This window comes from Sphaerodactylus townsendi, linkage group LG11 (genome assembly GCF_021028975.2).
Source record: "Sphaerodactylus townsendi isolate TG3544 linkage group LG11, MPM_Stown_v2.3, whole genome shotgun sequence".
Lineage (NCBI taxonomy): Eukaryota > Metazoa > Chordata > Lepidosauria > Squamata > Sphaerodactylidae > Sphaerodactylus > Sphaerodactylus townsendi.
The window spans coordinates 33,149,874-33,169,160 of NC_059435.1; the positions used below are offsets into that span (position 1 = coordinate 33,149,874).

The window sequence follows — 19,287 nt, forward strand, 5'->3', positions numbered from 1 at the left end:
CCAGCCCTACCTCCAGCCTAGCCCACGTTTCCTGTACAGAAACACGCTATTATTGAGAAGGCAATCTTAAATCTGGTGGCACTTTAAAGATCAACAATTTTGACTATGCACAGTCTGTTTCATCCCAAAACTCCTGTCCCCAAACTGAGCTTTTGATATCCCATTGGGGTACAATTAATGTATTGAGGAATCTTCATTTGGAGTCATAATTCTGATTATTTGGGCATAGACACTGCAGAGAGTTGCCTAGTCCATTAGGGACCAATTTCCTTATTGTGCAGCTGTTCCATAAATTCATGAATCTATTAAGATATCCTGGTAGACCCAGAATTCATTGGTATGCAGCAGAATCCTTCCCCAATAAAAATGCTGTTACTTTTTAGCCTCATAGCTGCACTGATGCTCTCCCTATGAAAACAGAATAGTGTTTATGTATCCGGCTGTTAATCAGGACATATGTATATTTCTTTGAGTGATTCTATCATTTCAGTGAGCAAAGGTGAAATGTGGAAAACGTGGTTGCTAGATCAGGGTGTACAAACACATCATCTCTGAATTACTGGGAAAATGTAGGGGAAAGAATCCATGGGTGCATACACAGGACAATGTGATTATTATTTTCAAAAGATATTAACAAGGCTTCAGACATGGATTTTAGTAAGGCTTAAACTACACATGATGCTGATGTTCTGTGACTGGAATTTTGTCTTAAAAACAGCTACGAAGACAGGGGGGATCATATGGATTGTGGCCGTAGTGGATTAGAAGAATTAAAATACTATTAAATGCAAATAATAAAGTCTATTTCTATTTAAAACTTAAACACTGTTTCCACAGGTGCAAGGATTTCCACAGGGTGTTGTTCCTTTCGCTCATGGCAGCCCAAAATGCCCCCCCCATCCTACTCCACATAGAGAGAGAACCTCCAGAAACAGCGTTTCATGAGGCATGTCAGGTTGCCACAGGAGGAAAAAGGTCAAAAATCTTTGTGGACAAAAATATTTCCAAACCATGGTCATCAATTATTTCTGTCATGATTGGTCACTATGTACTTGTCTTGGTTAGGTTTGAGATTTATAGAGTGTCATAGTTTGTTCTTGAATGTCACAGCTTTCTGCAAGGTAGTCAGTTGTCATTTCTCTCCACTTATGCTAGAGGGCCTTAGAAAAACCATTATGTTTTAGACCCCATCTGAAATATCTATTAGCCTGTTAACTGTATTTGGTTTCAACTGTGTAATCCTCCTCGAGTCTCAGTGAGAAAGGCAGACTATAAATAATGTAATTAAAGCCAGTGTGATGTGGCAGTTAGGGTATTGGGCTAGGAGCTGGGAAGCCCGTGCAGATTCTCATTCAACCAGGAAGTTTGCTTGGTGAACTTGACCCAGTTGCTCACACTCTGGTTCCCTCTCTCAACCTACCTCACAAACGTGTTGTGAGATTAAATGAGGGAGGTTGGATGGAGACAGAATGAGGGATAAATTCCCCTTTGGATTCTGCACCAGAGAAGAAAGAGTACTTCCTCCCCCCTCTCTCCATTCCTGCCACTTTATAGTTCTATGTCCTTCAGTCTAATAGGCTCTACCTTTGCACCCAATCAGAAGCATGCTTACAGACAACTCTAAAACCCCCTTCCGCCCCGCCCCCCGCTCCCCCAGCTGTTTAGGCTTCCCAATCAACCCTTCCCACCATGACAGAATGTTCTTTTCAAAAGAAAACTCCTGGGAAATATAGTTCTGCCCTTTAATTGGTGGAAAACGTCTGGATCCGTGAAAAGGGTGACTGCTCACCCTCAGTAATGTGGACCAATCAATAATTCTCAGGGTTCCAGAAATGGCAAGAAGCATGGACTGGGAAAAGGCAATTAAAGAAGCTTAGGTTTTCATTGTGTGTATTAATGAAAGTTGGTTTGAATCAATCCTTTTCAGTGTTGAACTATTAATTAGATCAGGGAGCACTTGTTACTTTTTGAGATGTCCTCTTGTTAACTGACATGAATTAGCATGCTCTTTTAGACCATTTGCATGGCAGTTGATAGGACAACCATTAACTAGGCAGGACAAAGGAATGGGAGAGCATACATAACTCTGAGATGTCTGTTACCAAGATGTCAGTTTTGTCCCTTTCAAATGGAATTCTGTGCTAAATAAGCCAATAACATTCAAGTTTGTCCCAGTTCCCTTTTGCCAGCGCAGCCTTTCGTATTCCAGGGAAAAGGTTGCTCTTTTTCACTCTTTGCCTAGTCATAAGCCAACAAATTAATGCTGCAGTTACTTTTTTTAGCAGTGGAAACACATATTCAAGTTCACCAGCTCAATTTAAAAAAATGCTCTTTGGAGTGGGTTTTGTTAAGCCAGCTAATAACTGAACATGTTCAACTTTCAAATTGTCTGACGTGAAAACTGATATATTTCATGTCATTCTAAATTATCCATTGATAATTCAGTATTTCTACAGGTGTTTCTAATGTTCCTTTTGTTATCATTGTTACCTCGAAGTTAGTTCCCCTGCTGGGATTTTTTTTCTTTGTGGTAATGATCTTTTTTTTTTTTTTTGCCTTCCCTCGGGCCTTACAGTCAGATCAAATCTATCCTTCTGATCTGTAACAGTATTTTAAACTATTAAATTATTATTATTTCTGATGCTGTGCAAAAATGAAAGAGATAAAGTAGCTAAGTATATAATTTTAGAAATAAGATTTGGCAGTCCCTCTTCTATATGATACTTCGGTGGCAGTAAGCAGTTGCATTTTTATATAAGCTCAGAACTATCATCTCTGTTGAAACAAAATACTCTGCTTTGTTCATTAGGAAACATTTTACAAAGCAAATTTGTTGGTGAAAAAGAATTACCCTGGCTGGCCAATCAATCAACAATAAACTATAACTTCTAATTAACAACACTGATCAGGCTATGTTGAACATTACCAACAACTGTGTATAAACAACTGTTTATTTCTGGAAAAAAATGGCTGATTTCTCAAAACAGAAAAATACAAGAATGGCATGCAATCATTCATTCTAGATGAAGAAAGAAGGCTCAGTGCATGAAGAATATAGGAAAGAAAGAATCCTGTTCAGCCTCATCAGTCTACAAAGGAAAGCTTAACATTTGGTCTTTTAGCAGGCCACCAGGAGGGAAACCATAACAGCAGAAAATAATGCTAGCCCATGCACACCTCTGGGACGCAGAAAGAATATTTTTAACGTTTTATGTAAAGGAGCATGTGTTAATCAATTTTAAAAGCTTTTTAAACGAGCTGCTAAAAATATACACTTTTTAAAAGCATAAAGCAAATTTCACGCTAGAGTAAATGAATCATCCAAAGTCGGATATTTTTTTTTTGCAGGGAGTGAAAAACTCCAAAAGACCAGAAAATGTACAGATACATCCATCCCTTGATTGTCTTATTAAATGCCTCTTAGATAGAATCTTAATTCAGTATACTCTGCTTCCTTCTTATTGCCTTTTGTCCTTGATTTCTTAAATTATTTCTCTTCTATTAATAAAACCCCTGTCCATATTTTTTCCTGTTTCCACAGACTTTCTTGGTTTTAACTTATTAAAAACTTGAATTACTCCTTCTGATTCTGATTATGTCCCATGTTCTTTGTTCCATGGTACTATGTGTGCATATACATGGTTTCCCTAATGGAATTATCAGTCTTAGATAACAAGCTTGCAGGCAGGGTTTATTCTTTTAGAACACAGTTCTCCCTGTATTTCTGTTCTGCACTCATTACTGCCAACTAAGAACTTAGTCCAATCCATTCTGTCTAATGCAGTTATTTTCTTCAACTGGCATCCAGAGTCCTCACATAGAAAGGGAGGGAAGAAGAAGGATGTGTATCTTTGCTGAGGACTGTTTTTCCCTCTTCTTGTTTCTGGTACCTTATAAAGCTTGGGGCTACTTCTACACTAGGGAGTGATTGTCATGTTGCCAGTGCAAAAGTTTCTCAGTTCACACTGGCAATGAAGATTCCATACATTACACAGTAATCCATTATTAGACACATATTCCCGTTCACACTAGGCCTGTATTATGTCTCCACCTCCTTATACTGCTGTTGTCACACTTCTGTCAGGGGTCCCCATCCCACCGTTCCTTAACATTCTGGGCACATGTGTAGTGCTGTAAGAAAAAGGGACCCAGAAGGGGAGGAGTTACAATTGTTTATCTTTTTCTGCTAAAGCAAAGGAACTTGACCTTTGTTTTTCACGGGAAATATTCCCTTTGATTGAGTTTTCCAATCGTTTTCCATCATTTTCCATTCAGGTGTGGCTATCAAGAGTCCATTTCATTTTTAGACTATCCTCTGGTCCTTGCAACTAGAGCCATTTACAGGCACCCATTTTCCATAAGACGTGGCTGCTTTACAGTCCAATCCAGACAGGGCTGGCGGGCTGGGATGGTGGTACTCCAGTGCCACCCCACCCATTCCACAGGGCTTTCTCACAGTGTTGGAAGCCCAAAAAAAGTACACAAAAACTCAACACAGAATTCCCCGTAGGGAAGAATAGAGATAAACCATGAAAATTGTGGTTTATCTCCACCAGTGGTTTATCTCCACCAGTTTATCTCACACGAATGCCGACCAGGCACTGGAGGCTGACTAAGGTCAGCCCATCCCCAGAATGCCCCTGGCCATACCAGGGCAGCATTTTGTGTTGGCAGGTCTGGACAATAGAGACAGCTTCTGGGTTGGCCCAGGCAAGTTGCCTCTCCATTGGTGCATTTGCCCCTTGTGCCAGCGGAATGGGCACTCATGACAGCACAGGGGTGTGCCCGCTTCAGGGGGGGATTTAGCTACTTCCTTCTGGATTGGGCTGCCCATAGTTGCCCATGATCTAGATTCAATAGGGTAAATCTGATGGAGCCCGTTGGGCGAATGTTCCTGCCTTGAACAGAGAATAGCACAACATGAACCTTCATCCCTCTGATTCCAGTGATATGATTCTTATCTGTTTCTACCATCTTTACTTAGGACTCATCCTGTAACTGAGCCATTATCAATTCTGATTATCCAACTCATGCCTCATTGTCTGGAGTTTATTTTTTCTTGTCCTCCTGCAGCCAGTGGCAATTTGCTTTAGTTCTCAGCCCATTCTCTTTTGTTTTGCTCCCTTTTATGTAGTACTGCGTTTCTGCGCTATGAAATATGATTCCATTCAGCAAGTTTATTCCCTGCAAGGCCACGTACTCCTAAAACAAGCTTAATTTAAAGAAGACAGCAGAGGTCCCATTTCATCCCATCTCCAACCTGCCAATTCCTCTCCATGGCTTAACTGAATGCACTGATGTCTCTGCCATTTATTCTATTAGGAGGAAATCCAGTGGTAAAGAATCAACTGACAACCAACATGACTAGTCTTTTTACCAGAGGCTACATGCAGGGACGGAAGGAGAGGTGGGGTAAGGATGGGAATGTGTTTCCTTTTATTCCAGCCAAAGCATACAGAGCGCAGATTTCATCAACTGTTTTGCTGACAGATGTATTGCTGTTTTCTTCACATCCGTGCTTGTGGGGTTATTCCTCTAATCCCTAACAAGATCCATCAGGGGCTTGCAAAACTTCAGCTGTTCATGAATTGCTCACAATAGACATTTTCACAAAAGGCTTAAACGTTCTCCAAAGGAAACATCAACGGGGGAAAAAAACAAGACACACAAAACTTTATTTACTTATTAAAAACCCAGGAGGGCAATCTCTAGCCTTCATTTTTTTTTAAAAAAAAACAGCTTTCCATAACCTCAGGAGAAGCAGCAGTTACTCAAGGGCAGAATTTAGCTTAATGGAAACACCAAGAAACAATCACGAAAAAATTGTTGGATGAAGAAGTTTGGGGCCCTGTATTATTTCTCTTTGTCTGGGGCGGGGGGCGGGGATGAAATTCTCCACCTGAAAAGATTCTGACAACGTAGTCCTTTTGTTTCAAGGGGCTTTGAAGGGTATATTTCTGCTTAGGGTGGCCTGCAGAGTTTTGATGTGATCCAGAACAGGTTTTTGCTTTTAAAAAGTGTAATAAATGGCAGCAGCACAATAGTTGTTTGCAAAGCTGGACAGTTTGCTTTGCTTCTTTTAGTGCTGTTCTTGATTTAGACACAGAAAGAGGGAAAGAGGAGACAAGGAAAAGCAAATTTTAGCCCAGGATCTGTGAATTTCTGCTGCAGAATATCAATTTATATTCACACATAGATTAAGGTGACTAAAGAGGCAATAAAAATCCATTGCCTTCCTGTATTAATAATGCATATTTTATGTTAGAAGTTGGTTTCATCGACTTTTGGTGATGAAAATGCATTAGCTTTGCCCCAATACAAAATTCTCATGCTGCTCCATCCAACCCAGGGGGTGGAGCGTGGGGGGGGGGGGAGGGAGATAAATATCATGTATGTAACTATTAGTAAGCAAGCTATTGGGCTGTGTAATTATGACTAAACAGATTTGGAAAACATTAAAAACTCATTTTGTCAGCAGTACCATGCACTGGCTCAATTAGAGTCTAAACTATCAAATCACGTACAGGGGCTCAGTGAAAATGTCAGCATATATACACTTGCTTGGTGTGCAATGTATAAAACCAACAGATCTCCACAATTAGTTCTGAGGTTAAGACAGAGCCCTAGCTCTACTGATGTCCTTGAAATTGCTCCCATTAGCAGCCATGGTTTCCACTCCTTTTGACAAACCACTTATATAGGTGACCAGAGTTAGCAGTCCACAGGTTTTTTTACATATCCGCTATGCACCAATATATTCAAGCTACACCTGCTGGTTCACACCCTTTTCAGAGCTGTGAAGCCGTTACAGGAAAGTCTTATACACAAGAGACCTTTTTTCTTTCTGAGGCCAGCGTGTGAATGTGCAAATAAGAGCACACGAAGCACGTAAAAGCCAAGGCTGATATGAATACAAATCTGCCCTTTGTGTAAACGAGGTTCAAGCTCTGACACAAATGATAATAGCAAGGAGATTTGACATTAAGAATGACACAGTGTCTTAACAGGTCCCATTATGCCAGGCAGGCAGAGTATTTCAGCCCTTTCACATAACTAAGTGACCTTTCCACCATATGTGCTCTGATACCTAAGCAAACTAGGCTGAATTAGAGACAAAATATCAGCCTTCACTTTGAATTTTCCTTCCCATTATCTGTTTCCGTCATACACATTAAAGGGCGATTGTGCATCGTTTCTTAAAACACCATCAGGGTCTCAGTGGCCAGTTTGCTTATTGGAGTACAGCTAGCATTTAATGCTACAGATGCAACTGTTTTACCAGTGCAATGCAAACCTAAGAACTCTCTGGTGGGAGTGAGTCCCATCGAACAGACATGAGTAGACTTGGTTACAACGGTACTGCAAGGGTGTGTAGACCTACTTAACTGAGAATAAGCTACACTGAATAATAGTGGGATTACTTTGAGTACATGTGCAGTGGCATATGGGGCCCAGATTGCACCCAGAGGCAAAATGTCCTCCAGGCACCCCCCCATCCACAGTGCTGTGCCCCCCCCAACAGCATGGTGCTCCATTCCCCCCAAGTCCCACTTACGTGAGCCGGTGGGGGCGGGGGATTCTCTTGTGCCATGGCTGTTGCCTGGGCAGGGAAGAGAAGCCAGCTACATGGCTTCCCTGCCCAGCAGCACCTACGGCACATGCAAGGGATGGGGAGAGAAGTTTGCTAGCTTCTCTTCCCTTCACCCATGGTTTCTTTGGTGCGGCAGGTGGAGGGATGGGAAGAGAAGCCCATCCCTGCACCTGTGGTGCCAGAGAAGCTGCAGATAAGGGGAAGAGAAGCCAGTAGGCTTCTTTGCCCATCTCTGCACGGTGCACCTGCGGTTTCCCTGGCACTGCGGGTGCAGGGACGGGAAGAGAAGACAGTGCCTGCACCCACAGCGCCAGAGAAGCCACGGGTGAGGGGAAGGGAGCCAGCAGGCTTCTCTGCCTGTCTTTGCATGGTGCACCTGCAGTTTCCCTGGTGCTGCAGATGGAAGGACAGGAAGAGAAGCCCATTCCTACACCCGCCTGCAGCACCAGAGAAGCCGTGGGTGAAGGGAAGAGAAGCCTGCAGGCAGCTCCTCCACCAGCAGAAAGGAAGGGAAGCGGCTGCAGCTGAAGCTCCAGCAGCGCCATTTCCCTTTCCCATGTCGTCCTCTTCAGAGGGCAAAGACTGGGGGGCGGGGAAGGCATCTGGTCATATGGGGGGCTAATTTTCACCCCCATGTGACCAGATTAGCTACGCCTGGGGACATGGGTTACCCCATGTCCCCGGATAGAAAAGCCACTGTACATGTGCAAGGATTACACTGTAAATGTGTTCTGCTAGTGCAAGATCCACTTTAAGGGTGCCAGTATTAGCAAATCCTGGCTATGGTCATATGCCTTCTAATCCACTGATGAGGCATTTTCTACCACAAGTGATGCATCTACAGGGGTGTCCAACTCTGGCCCTCCAGATGTTCATGGACTACGATTCCCATCAGCCCCCGCCAGCATTATGTGAAAGGGCTGAAAGACTCTGCTTGTCTGGCATAATGGAACCTGTTAAGGACACTGTGCCATCGAGAATGTTTAATCTCACCTTTTTGGCAAGGAACTCCTGTGGCTCCTGCTCCCTTCCCATTTTGTGCTCAGAACTATTCTGTGAAGCAGGATAGACTGAGTGTGACAAGCCCAAGGCCACCCAGCAAGCTTCACTGCAATGTGGAGATTTGTACCTGGGGGTCCCTAATATAACACTATAATTATGATATCATGCTGACTTTCAAAGCATGTGTGGCTACATTACTGGATTAGAGGATTTCACCACTTGAAAATCTTGTCGGCAAAATGTTAAGAATTCATGCAAAATAACTGCCTAACAATTGTGTTGTGCTGCATTTTTTACCTACCCTTCCTTTAAGGAGCTTAGAAAACCCTACACAGAGTGAGTCAATCTTACTTTCAGTCCCATACAGGATCACATTGTGTTTCATGTTACATAGTAGAAGGATCTTATTGAGCTGTAATAATCCTACCCCTTAAAAGGAAAAGACCTTCAGACACAGACTTCCAGTTATATTTTTATCAACTTTAATCAACTGTAATTTGTTAATCTGGACCCTGGAAATTTACAATCAGAATAGTTACAAATGTTCTGATATAGCATTTGCTGACAATATTTTGCAAACCAATGGATACGAAGCTGTCCTATATGGAATCAGATCATAGACCAGTGATGGCGAACCTATGACACGGGTGCCAGAGGTGGCACTCAGAGCCCTCTCTATGGGCACATGCACATAGAGTTCATCATGTGGGGGGCGGAAAATCACCCCACACACATCTAGGCTGGTCTGGGCCTCTGTGCGTGCACTGCGGTGAGCAGGGAGGATTCAGCTGGCAGGCCTTGGTGCCTGTGTTCCGGGTAGCTGCTGCCCGGGGGGGGAGGGTGCGCAGAGGAGGCAGAGATGCTAGAGAGGCACAGAGGGGTGCGTGCCGGACTTGCTGGAGGCTATAGCAGGCTGGCCAGTGCTCGAGCAGGTGGGGTGGAGGAAGAGGGAGCCAACCGGTTTTTTCTAAACTAAAACCTCAGCATTCATTGCTGGGTTGGCACTTTGCGATAAATAAGTGGGGTTTGGGTTGAAATTTGGGCACTTGATCTCAAAAAGGTTCGCCATCACTGTCATAGACCCATCATGATCTACTTAGAAAGGCAGCGGCTCTCCAGGATCGTAGACAGAGGTCTTCCATAATGCCTGATCTCTTTAAGTGAAGTTGCTGGGGATTGACCCTGCAACCTTCTGCAACTAAGCAGATTCTCTTACTGAGCTACTGCTCCTCTCACATGTACACAATTGTACATTCTTCATTTAAAAATGCATAGGCTGTTGTTTATTCTTAATGTCAGACAAAAGCAATAAATCAATAGTCTTTCCACTGGCAAGAGAGTCTGATAAGGCTGAACTGTTCCTTCTTAATCTGGTCCCTAATTCTACATACATTTATGACTTCTTTATACAATTCTTTATAGTCTTTCTCAAGGCATAATTTTAGGAAGAGCTAAATTTAAAGCTTTCCTCTTTGTTTTGAGTAGAAATCCCAGATGTTTCAGTTTATGGCTTCTTTGTGTCTTTTATATTTTTCTAGCGTGTCTATTGTGTTTAAAAATAATGGAAAGCAATGGCCTTCCACACAACCAGAATCAAATAAACTTATGCAGCTGGTTACATGGAAATTCAATGCTTGTCTGTGTAGCTTGGTATTGTTGGGTTAAACCTCATTCAGTTCTCCAGGCAGGGCAGAGTATAAGCAGTTGGACCTCTCCTCCCAGTAAGAGGCGCCACGAAGGCATATAAGTCAAAGACTGGCATAAGAGCAAGACACAAAATGGATGCCTGTCAAAGGGTTTGGGATCCACTTTGTGTGACAAGCCTGGGCAGGAAGGCAGCTATCCGCTGAACTTTCTTCCTGGTACTGAGATATGCATGGCTGGACAATGGATAATCTCCACTGTCACCATAACATGATTTTATCAATGCTCCAAGCAGAACATTACTTACCCTATCTGCCCCCATCCTAGCAATCAATAAGTGTTCAGGAGTATAACCCAGGAATTATCTTGGGTCCTGGTGACTCACCAGAAAAGCAATCAATTCTTTGTCTCTGGCTTTTTCTGCCAGCTTACCTCATACCACCTCAGGACTCATTTGGGGGCATAAATATTGGTCCTTTGGCCATTCTCTCTCTCTCTCTCTCTCTCTCTCTCTCTCTCTCTCTCTCTCTCTCTGTGTGTGTGTGTGTGTGTGTGTGTGTGTGTGTGTGTGTGTGTGTGTGTGTGTGTGTGTGTGTGTGTGTGTGTGTGTGTGTTCTGGATCCATGCACATACCCCCAATTGTGTGTGTGGCCTCTTGTCATTTTCCGCCTCAGTGCTGTTTTCCTGGACATTCCTTCAAGACTGGTTATCACCCATCCCTGAAACCCTATCTGATCTCCTCCCTGTTCTCTTAGCTGGTTCTTGTTCATTGCCTAAAATACATTTCTTGTTTTACTATTTTGATTCTGTAATAATTATACAACTGCCTGCTCATTTCAGAGTTTTTACCCAGGACTATAATACATAGGTTATCAATTCCATTTACCCCCTCTCATGCTAAATCCCCCTAATTAAAATGGAGACTGCCTATTTAGGGTAATGGGAATTATGGCTTGATGGAAGCACACCTGCTTTGAATGCAGAAGGTTCCAACTACCAGATTCAGTCCTTGGAATCTCCTCTGAAAAGACTTCAAGGCAATGACTACCAGGAAAGCCTTGTCTGTCTGACACCACCAAGACCCAGTGCCACTCAGATTAGAAAATACAGAGCTAGAGGGATCAAATATTGGTACAACAGCAGCCCGACTTTCTCAGTGGTAAGTGGTGTTGAGTTGGTGGGGAGGGCATTTTTACCAGTAAAAATAAGGAAGGTGTGGAAGACATTTCATTGCAAGACAGCATTTGGTGGTGAGGAAACCGTTTTGGCATGTTGAGCTATGTGTTTGAATTTTGCTAAGGGACTCTTACATTGTTGTGGCCTTACTTCTTATAAATATTTTGTGTGTGTTGCTGGCTGCCTTGAATATGAGGATATAAGGCAGGATATAAATTCTTTAGAACAAACAGAAACCAATCGAGACAACAGCAATTCCATAGGGTGGTTTAAGGAGGAGAACTCCTGCCAGTCTCCAAGTAAGGCCTAGAGTTTTCCCAGAATTACAACTGATCTTGAGACTGCAAACATCAGTCTCCCTGGGTGGACTTTTCAGCATCACATCTCTGCTGAGCTTCCTTCACTTCCCAAACTTCCCTTTCACAAACTTCACCACCCCAAATTTCCAGGAATTTCCCATCCTGGAGTTTGTCAGCCAGTGTGGAGGGAAAATCTACAGCCATTTCTGCCCTCCTGCTCAATCATAGTGTTGCCAGTCCATGTCTGGCAACTGATGGTAATGTGAAAGGGGCAGGGATGGTGTGATCAGTGATGGTGTGATGTCACTTCCAGAAAAAAAAACCTAGGATGTGACATCAGTCATCTCTAGGAATTGTTAGAAAGTCCATTAATTCCTAGAAAGGACTGATGCTGCTTCTTGCTATTTCCTGGATGTTGCTGGTGATTTTTTAAAATATCCTAGCACTAGCTGCTAGAGTACCAGCAGTCAATGGGCACTGGGGCAGGAGGTCTCCTGTTCAAAGCAGGCATATTGCAACCATATCCCCTCTCATGGAGACAGGAGTACACTGAGGCTAGGAGACACAACATTTTCATTGTGCATCTGATTCAAAGTCTGCAAGCACAAGAATTTTGTAACATGTAAATTTTCCCTGATATCTTTTCACTTGAAATGATCCTGGGTATTTCTGCATGAGAAACATGTTCCCCCTAGGCCACATCAGGCCATGGCCCACACCCGAAATGTTTAGTGATAGAAATGCTAGTAACCCAGCCCTACAAACACATCGCAACCTATTTCCATCTGGCATGCTGCTACAAAGATTTCAAGCTCTGCTTTGGGAGAGAGAGAAGTTCATCAGAAGCAGTTCTTGAAAAGCAATGCCCACAATTATTTGCTTCTCCATGTATGGAAGGCATTCCCTATCCCACCACTCCTACAATTTAAACACTTTGACTTGCATAAGAAGTCTAGGGAAATGGTTTCTAATTTTCTGTTTGAAATGCTTGAGAGATGCCAAATGCTTGAGAGATGCCAAATCATATGTATTTTCCAGTTTTTTGACTGCTTGAAAGAATCAACGCAACAAATTATAAGATGTTAAAGTGACTATTAGATGAGATATGAAATATCTCTCGATTGTCTTAAAGCCCTTTTCTGCTCTTTTACATTTGGGTAACCCTCCTATGGAGGGGCCACCCATTCCCCTCTTTGGGGGGGGGTTTAAATTTGGGTTTGGATGCCTTGTACCATATTAACCTCTGTTTTAATGGAATTTTAGTAAGCTTTAATTACTTTAAATAGATGGAGCTTATGTAAATTGTTACTGTGTATTTGTATGGTTTGCTCTGCCATTTAGTATTGTATCGATTTTATGTTGTACACTGCCCAGAGCCCTTCGGTGACAGGGCGGTATAAAAATCTAAGTAATAAATAAATAATAAATAATAAATGTACTACTCACTGTATTTGGTTTTATTAAGGGCCATTTGCAGTAAGAGTGAGCAGAGCAGTGCTGCTGTGTAGAACGTCTGCCCTTTGTCTATAGCAAGCAATCTATTTTCATTCATTTTCTTTACAGACTTAAATGAGCAGATGTAATTCAGTTTAGATAATGCATCACAGCTGCAGTAGGCAGGAAAGAATGGAAGAAAGTAATTGTTCCTGAAAGGAAGATACAAATGAATCGAGCACATCGTATTGGTGCAATTCAAGTTGGAATTTCTCTCTGTCAACTTGGACAGAGCATGCATAGCAACAAATCTTCCCTCTTATAACTGTAATCCAGTAAAAAAACAAAAGCACAAAGTTGAACAGGTGAATTAGTGCCCTTCTATATTTTACCAACAGAATGGATTTTTTTTAAAAAAATCCTTCTACAGTTTTTCTTATTACAATAAACAGAGCCACATTAAATTTCCACTGAGACTATATCAACCAGGAAGCTGTCTAGTTCTGTAGGACTCATCATGCACAGTGCTTCTGGTAATGTCTTCCTCAGGATTGACAAAATAAAGAGATGGACTGAAATGCCCTAAGTGAATTTAAGCACTACATACATCAAGTTGGGTAGGATTCCACTGGCTCTAGCCATTGGCTCCTGTTCATGCTATCAGAGACTACTAGATGCACTGCCATTTATGGGGATTCATGGATGGAAATATCCCTGCTTCATGTACTCCAATAGGCTTGTAGAAAGAGTAGCAAAAAAATCCAAATAGATTTGCTGAGGTCCATCATTATCTATTTTGTTTTGTCAACACAATTGATGCAGTGACACTTAAATGAAACTGTTCTATTTGTGGAATATTTTTTTATTAAGACTTTGAAATCATAAAGAATAAAAACCAAACAGACCAAAAGCCAAACACTATTCTATTTGGGACTTCTTTCTATTTCATATCTCAGCGCACCTCTTGAAATTGTTTGTCTTCTCTTTCTAAAGATAAATGTGCTTTGCTACTGCAGTCGACTTAGCTTCTTGTCTTTTGTCTCGAGCTTTCAGCACCAAGAAGCTTAAGCTAGACAAATTCATATTCTGACTTTTGTAATCCACAAACACTGACAACACATTTGTAGCAGTGATCACTACTTTTCATACGCACTATAGAAAGGTGAACATGTACAAGAGTAATGTGTACATTAGCTGTTCACAAGTAAAATACCATTGGTTAATAATCACCCTCCTAAAACCACATAAACACAATTTCTAAAAAAAACTATTTTAAAATAGTTTTAAGTACTTGTAAGTTGTACTTTCACTAATTAATGTAAAGTACCCTCTACTTTCCTGGGAGTAATGCCCATGGTCAGCGCCCTAGGAAGGGAAAATGGCGCCTGGGGCAAAATGACGGCCGTGCTCCACCCCGCGCTCCCACCTCCCCAAAACACCCTTCACCTACCTTTTCGAAGCGAAAAAAGTAGCCTGATGTGGTGCATGGGGGCTGCAGAGGCTGCTGCGGGGCATGGAGGGGGGTGGGGAAGGGAGGGAAGGGAAGGGGTGGGGGAGCGATTCTCCACCCCCTTGCCTTACCTGTGCCCGGATTTTGTCTCCATCCCCTCGCACCGTTGTAGCTCTGCCACTGCCCATGGTGCAGAGAATCTGAGTAGACCTGCTTAAGATTGTTCTCTTAGGCAACAATAGCTCACTTTTTATCCAAAGGTATTGAAAAGGTAATGGCACTGATAAAAGTGGTATGATAACATGCAAATAGAGACTTTAGGCTTAGCCTGAATTATATAAAAGCTGTGTTCCATAAATGTTCTGATCTTCCTTCTTTCCTAGTGGCCAACCGATAGGCTATTTGACCAATAGTATTTTATGGTGCTGAATATTGGGCTTTTATTTTTTTTTATTCTTCTATTTCTACCCTGCCCATCCCCGTAGGGCTCAGTGTGGTGTACAACATAATAGAACAGTATACATTAAAACAAATAAATATCAATAAAATATATAAAACAGTAAAATGGTATACGGTAAAATAGTATATATTTCCACATGACATTTAAAACATTTTGAGGCAGCAAATAAAACATTCTCTCCATGGAGCCCCACACATTTTTACCCCCAAACATTTTATTTCCAGCCTCAAAACATTTTAAATGAATCCCCTTTTAAAACAATTCTCTGGCTGAAACATTTTGAAAATGACTTGTTGCAGTCCAATCTATTGACTATGTTTCTCATGCTTCTCTGCTTCCCTGATCTTCCTCCTCAGCCCCATTTTCTGAGCTCACTCCATTTCCCCTCACCTGTTTATTTGAAGCATTTTTCTATTTGTTCTTTTTTTTTGTGCGGGAGGCAATCTTTGAAGCATCACACGTTCATGGAGTCTAGAACACAGCATGAGACTGTGCAAGCAGTGAAGCTTCGATTCAACATAGGACCCAAAAAAGGTATGGGGGAGTGAACCACATAATGGCAGCCAGGGTTTGTTTCAAGGGAGTAAGTGTGGACAAAAGGAGGGATTGAAAACTGTTTACAAATGTTTCACAAACATTTTAGGAGATTTGTGTGGAAACTGTCATTGTTTTAGTGCTGCTTTTATGTCCCCAGTAGACTGTTTGAAAACTTTTATGTCAATTTTTATGATTTAATTTTTGCATTTTATCCTTATGAGCTGCCTCAAAAAGATCTCTGAAGAGGCAGGATACAAGTGCTCCAACACTAGTAATAATATGTAATGGCTAGCAAAGCTGATGCTATCCTTTCTAACTGCAGCAGCTATCTAGGTAGGAGGAACAGCAGACTTCCTTTCAAACATGTTGGCAGCGCTGTGAACATTGACAGTTCCATCCTTCATGATTAGCAGTGTATTGTAATAGTAATTACTGCTAGTTTCCAATCCAATTGTAAGAACCATAGCCATAGCCTCAGGGCCACATGTCTATTGATGCCTCTCAATTGGGAGGGAGGGATGGATGGATGGATAGATGTTTATTATATATATAGTGTGTGTGTAGTATATGTGTGTGTATGTGTATATATATTGTATTTATATTGTATATGTATTATATACAGTGGAACCTCGGTTTACATTGATCTCAGAGTTTGTCGGTTTCGGCTATCGTCGATCGTCGCCGGCCGTTTCTTACATTGGTTTTTGTTGGTTGTCTTGGATTTTGTCAGCATGCCAACAAAATCCGAGGCAACTTTTGCGTAAGTTAGCTGTGCAAACTGCATACCTCGGTTTTCGCCAGTTTCAGTTCAGTTTCCGAACAGATTACTGATGAAAACCGAGGTTCCACTGTATGTATATTGTATATTGTATATTGTATGTATGTATGTATGTATGTATGTATGTATGTATGTATGTATGTATGTATGTATGTATGTATGTATGTATGTATGTATGGTTTCAAAAATGTGTACATACAGAAAGGGAATTTATAACATATGCTAAAGGACAGTGCTATACTATCTTTAGAAACTACCATTAACTATCATAAAATGTTATGGGCAATATCAGAGCGATGTCCTTCATATATTTTACCATTCCTCTGATTGTAATATATCTTTCCTGCTGAATATACAATCATGCTGCTTGCAGTTTGCATTCCTCCATGCTAAGCAAATTTCGAGAGGCATAAGAACAAACCAATTGCAGAGCGTTGTCCTCACTGATTGTAACCATTATTGTATTTGAAAAACCCTGACCTGCCTTTAACAGCCGTGAAGTTTATTGTTAGCCTGTGGGTACAAATTTTCTTAATTTTCTTCATTTTCACTGCAGTTTGCATTCAGCACTGAAATAGGAGAAAATCAGTGAACAGATACAAATAAAGTTAGTTAACGTTCATTCTGATCTCTGTATCAATTGTTCCCATCCTCATCCTTCCTATAATCCAGCGCAAAATTTTGTTAAACTTCTTGTGTTTTGGAGTCATGTACAATTTGAAACATCTCTTATATGCATTCAATATCCATATTTTAGTATTTGAGTTCAGTAGCACCTTAGAGACCAACAAGATTTTAGGAGCATAAGGTTTCCAAACACCAACAAGATTTTCAAGATATGAGTTTTTTTAGAGTTAAGGCTCAAACTATCTTGTTGGTCTCTAAGGTGCTATGACTCAAATCTAACTGTTCTGCTGCAGATTAACACAGCTACCCTTTGAAACATATTTCTTTAGCATTTCTGTGTTGAAAGAGCAATTGCAAATAAATATCTAAAATCCAAGATCACGTGTATAAAGTGCATGTCATAAAAACATATATAGTTTTATTTTGCAACATGGACTGCTTAAATTGGAATAGTGTATTCCAGAGAGAATTCCTATTGGGAGGAATTTGAAAATTTCTTTATGTGAAAAAAAAAAACATTAGAAGGTTCATACTTTAACTGCTGAGAGAAATCCTTCACAAACAGCAACGTAATTTCTTTTGGCACATGGAAAACTAACACAGTTAATGTAGTACAAGTGCTCACGGACAGCGGCCTACTTCATCAAATACATAAATGCACAGAGTGTCTGTTTCAAATTTCAGTCTGATCGCTAAACTTTCCTAGTAGCTTGCGAAATATTTTTTGACATATTCATTTTCAGATCCTTGAAAAAAATTAGAAGAGAAACCATTATTATTGTTATTATTTTCATTTGAACCTTTCTCTTCCCCTGTTTGGTTCACAAAGCAGTTTGCAATGAAAAACAATATGTAGCTGACAGCGCAAATACAGTTAAGCAATAATAAAATATCCTAAATCAGAAGGAGATAACCACAGAATAAAAACTTGAAAAGACTGTCACAAATGGAACATTTTACACTATCTTCCAAAGAGGTCAAGGATACAGATCTACTGAGTTTCCTTCAAGAACAAATGTCATACAGCAGGAGCTAGCAGCTATCACTAATAAATATTGGACTGGGTGAGGGACAGTAAACGAAAATTTAATCCAAACAAGACCATGACTCTGTTGGTTGCTCATGTAGCTTAGCAGGGACTAAGGGTTTGACCTGTTCTAAGCAGAACTGCATTCCCCTATAAATGATCAACTATGCAAGTGACAGTGCCATCCCTAAGCAGAATTACACATTTTGAAATCCATTGAAGCAGATTGGTTAAGAAGAGTATAACCCTGCTAACACTGTTGGAGTACTATTAGATCTAGGTTTACAGATGGACTCCCAAAAATGTCCCATCACAAAAATGCCTTTCAATTGGCTCAGGATGGTGTGCTGGGGGCAGCTCTTCCTATAACAGCATGGCTTAGCCAAAGTTGTCTATGTCTTGTCATATACACATTAGTTCACTGAATTGTCCCCTTGGTGCTTTTGAAGACTGTTCAAAGACTATAGTTGGTTAAGAATACGGCAACTAGACTGCTGATTGGCAAGGACAAAAGGGAACACATTTCACCAGTAATTAAAGAGCCTGATTAGCTACCAGTTTGTAAGACCTAATTTAAAGACTTAAAAGTTCTGGAACTAGAATCTCTGAAAGTCCATACATATCCTACAGACCTACCTAGCTGAAAATCTTATTTCTAGCCCTTCTTCAAAACTTCAGCTTGGGACATAAGTGGCTACCAGAGACAGAGCAAACTGTGTTTTGATAGCTCCATTTGATGATTCCTTGCTTGAATTTTAGGAATTGTGCCTTTGTATTTTAACATTGTTAGAAACCTTTGTGGTTAATAGGTAGGATGATAGTGATCACGATGATAACAAAAATTATTCTGAGAGATTACCATCTTCTTCCTGCATGGTGGAAAGAGACAGTGTGGTGTGGTCAGAAGAAGGTGTACTTCAATCTTGAGAACTGGGTTTCTTTCTCCACTCCTCCACAGGAAGCCTGCTTGCTGACCTTGGTCACAACTCTCACAGCTCCACCAACCCCAGTTGCCTGTTGTGGGGAGGGGAAGGGAAAAAGGTTTGAAATCCACTTTGAGTCCTCAACCCTGGGGATTCTTACCACTACCACTAGGCCCCCCCCCCTCTCTCTCCCTCTCTCTCCCCTATTATTCCTATTATACTATTATACTATTCCTATTATATATGTTTTTCATAGAGCCATTTTGTGTGGGGGAGATAGGAATGAATCCTTTGCATAAATCACCTGGAACAATTAGGGTGGATTTCTATGTTCTGTTT

The 19,287-nt window shown here is 41.2% G+C and overlaps 1 protein-coding gene across 3 annotated transcripts in view; it reads right to left on the reverse strand.

Moving 5' to 3' along the window:
- RBMS3 (RNA binding motif single stranded interacting protein 3) overlaps positions 1 to 19,287 on the reverse strand; it is an 882,486-nt gene that overhangs the window by 739,614 nt on the left and 123,585 nt on the right. The window lies entirely within an intron of this gene.